Raw genomic sequence first — 4,160 nt, 5'->3', positions numbered from 1 at the left:
TCTTTTTGCATGTTTTTCAACAAGGTTGTTTGGAGTTTTATTTTCCCCATTGAGATAATACATAGATGGTGGCCATTTTGAATTTCAAATGTTGGTAAATATTGGGTGACTTGTTTCTCTGGTGCCACAGTTTGCACAATGACCCTGATTTTTATTCTTGATTTTGAAAGAGAATGGTTGAAAGTTTGCATGAGGAAAGTTTGAGCAAAAGTTTTGTCTTTAATCTTTGAGGCTCAAACTACTTTAATAGTAATGTTTCTGTATATACCATGGAAACTTACAGAAATGACAAGAAGTTATTTTGCAATACACAGTATTCCACTGCCTATCACGGGCCGACTTGCAGCGATTTGGAAGCTGTTATCCAATTGGTTGGCAGAATCTCACCATTATAATTAAATAATACATATAAACTCCCTAAGTTGCTGTGAATAGTGACAATCGACCAGTGAGATATAACCTTGCAACACACTGCAAGTTTGCCGTCAATCACAGAGTGAAACATATTTGTCATTGCTGCCAATCCTTGATAATGTGTTCAGTTGGTCATACATTTACATCTCAGTATGTATATGCAAGTGTTTTTGTATCTTTTAAAGGATTGTCCTGTTTATCTGAATGCGTGTGGTGTTGGTACATTTATGTGTGTGTGTGTGGTCTGGGCTTATGGTATGTATAATTGGATGTGTCACAGTATGTTTATGTGTGGGTTAATGTGTAGTGTGACCTTTGTGTGTGCATCTAGAAGGTCACTGTGTGTGTGTGTGTGTGGCCTGCTCTCTCTCTCTCTCTCTCCTCTCTCTTCTCTCTCTCTCTCTCTCTCCGTATAGTCTTTCCTCTTTCTCACTGTACATCTGAATGTGTGGCTGTATTTACATTTGTCGGCAAAAGTAAAGGTCAATCTTACTCAGTATGCAAAATAATGTGTTTCTCTGTGTAGAGTTTTTATCACATGTTCTTTCCAAATGTAAACTCAGTTTTTTTCAGTCTATGACTGCTAATCATTTACAGGGAAAGAAGTCCCTGCCATATATCAGAGTTCTGGCAACAAGGTAAAACAGTTTTTTTAGAATTTTTCAAAGTTCACCTTGTAAAATGTTTTGGATGGCAATTAAATTTTATATACCAAAGTGTTGAAATGTATATTCTTTTGAATATAGTGTCATGCATACAAGTATATGATCACATAGAATTTTCAAATTTTGGATGATGTACATTTTACTGGAGACTAAACCAAAGAGGTTGATAAAATTTTTGATGAGATAATGCAAAAGGATGTTCAAGTATGCTCCCTTTTTGGGTTTGTGCAATCTTTTACCCAGGATTTCTGATAGTAATTATCTCAGCAATTTCCATTGACATGTTCAGTAGTACTAAAATAAAAATTAGTGCATTTTAGGAGAGAAAAACATGTCTGTCTTGTGTCAATAATGTGTTTATGAAGTGTGTGGAAAGCCTTTTCATGGTGTATAAATCTTTTTTTTTCATTTGTTTAGGATAATGATGAATTGTAGCGCATATGTGATAACATTTATGCTGATACATTGCAGATTTTCAACACCAAATGCAAACAATCAAAATTCCTTCAAGTGATTGCTATAAAGATCTCTTTACACGTCCTAGAAAAAGGTATGTGAACAGAGAATAAAGTAACGTGATTTTCAGTATTGACACTGAAAGAGGTACATTTCTGCTGTGGGGATTTTACAGAGAGCAAATTGTTTGACATAATTATTAAAAATTTTTTGGAAATATTCGACATGACACAAAGATGTGCACACATGTCACAAACGCTTGTTGTTGCGTCCCCCGTAAGGGACTGGTCAGTTTCTTCGGCCTGGGGGGGCCGGTGGATTCATGGGGGGTTCACCCTGTTTTTGACTTGGTGATGGGGGGGGGGGGGGGGGGGGGGTCACCATGTTTTTGAAATGCCCAATAGGGGGGTCAGTGTGTTTGTGAATTTCGACACAGGCTCATCATTGCCTAAAATGCATCGTGTCAGCCACAAATTTCATCATTCAGTTGCATTTTTCAGCGCGCCCTTCGGGCGCGTAACTTTAATAATCATACATATTTTCAGCACGCCCAATATCAGGCATACATATATAAGAGATCTGTATGTTCAATATTTTTCAGCGTGCTCTTCGAGCACATTACTTAAATATATCAGACATTTTTCAGCACGCCCTTCCTGTGCATGACTTTAATATACAAGAAATATATATCAGAGGTATCAGGATGTTTCATATTTTTCTCCGCGCCCTTTGGGCGCCATACTTTAATAAATCAGAGATATATGCCAGAGATATCTTGATGTTTGCTAAGTGAAAGTGTACCGTTATGAAATCTGCATTTCATATGAAAAGCATGACAAATTCCTGATACTTTTCTGTTCTCTGTATGAGAATTCAGTATGAGAAAGCAACATGCACAAATATTTCACAATATATATTGGATAAAGTGACTTATTTTAGAGATAGAAAAATGACAAGATATCTTTCGTTGTCATTGATGCAATGTGATCTGTTTTCCTTTGTGTCTCAGGTTTTCTGTAGAATGATGCTTTTTTATGACCAAAATAACAGTTAAAAAGGCAGTTTTTGTCATTATTAGCTGTGCTTTTATTGTTTCAATGTTACAAGAAAAGGTCATCTCAGACACTGCACACATCAGATTTGGCTAAAATGCCTCTCTATGGCTCCTCAGGAGATTTAATTGGATGGCTGGCAAGTCTTAACACCCATCAAAATTTTTGATTTACTGCTTTTTCCTCTTTGATATTAATGATTGACATCCATTTCTGTTCAGGACATCTGGTTAAGCATAGAAAATGTGAAATACATTCACAACTCATTCAAAATGTACTGTATTCAAACTTCAAGATTGACACTTTGAAATTCCTATCTTACAACTGACATGTCAACAATTTCATTAAAACACAGAATGACTGTTAAAATATAAATGTATGTAAAATATAATATATATATATATATATATATATATATATATATATATATATATATATATATATATATTTATGTCCACCTTTTGTTTCACAGTTGTCGCGTGGGGGGGGGGTGTCACCCTGTTTTCGAAATTTGGGATAGGGGGTCACCCTGTTTTCAAAATTTGGAATAGGGGTGGGTCAGCCACTTCTTGACGTCGGCAAAAAATAATCTACCGGCCCGCCCCAGGCCGAAGAAACTGACCAGTTAAACAAGAAAAAGTGGATTACATGGGTTTATCGCAGTATATCTATTCACAAGTGACGTTGATTTGTATCCATGCACCAGCTCGATAAAAGAAGACTAAATGAATTGTCGCCGAGGGCGCCCTCAATCCTACTGAATTCTGAGAAGGAAAGGCTTGTCGGCATACGATAGTCTCTCAACACGGTCCTCGGATTGAATAAGGAAACCCGTAAAAACAAACAAAAATACATAAACATAAAACTGTATTTACGAACTTACTTTTTTTCTCTTTCACATAGTGAAAGAACAAAAAGTAAAAAAATTACTACTGTATTTGTACGAATGTGGAAGTCACGGCAGGAGACGAGATGTGTTTCCTTATGCTTTGCTGAAAAGTTTCTCAACTTTTTCACGAATAAACTACGTCCATCGTGGTATTGCAAATACACTTACAATGTCCTAGCCCTAATATTGTTACTGTTATGGATAAAAGCTAAAGGTCAATGTACGTGCACCCCCCCCCCCAAAAAAAAAACAAAAACACCATAAAATATAATAAAAAATATAAATATTTTCCTATGCTCATTACAATGAAAATCCCCAAACATTCAACCTGAAACGCAATGAAAGGATAAAAAAGTCAAAAAAGATTTTGGTGCTATTAAAAGTAATTAGGCCTATCAGAAAGTTATAAACATTTACACAATGATATGGATAAAATAGATTTGAAGCCTTGTCGCCTTCATGAACCGTTAATTAAAGTCGTTGCTGTAATAAAGTTTGTTTTCAGCACAACCATATTTAGAAAATTAGTGAACCGTGTTTAAATTCATGTCCATCAGCTTCTTAATAGTCTCTCTCGAAGAGCAATCAAATATCAAATTTGATGCCGGCTCGACGCGCGCGGAGATCCTTCCAGCCGCTAACCCGAGCCCTCTCGCGACGACCCACTTTAAGCATGTCTTGTTT

Source organism: Ptychodera flava, chromosome 21 (genome assembly GCF_041260155.1).
Source record: "Ptychodera flava strain L36383 chromosome 21, AS_Pfla_20210202, whole genome shotgun sequence".
Lineage (NCBI taxonomy): Eukaryota > Metazoa > Hemichordata > Enteropneusta > Ptychoderidae > Ptychodera > Ptychodera flava.
The sequence above is the reverse complement of the archived record's forward strand: the minus strand, read 5'-3'. Positions refer to the sequence as shown.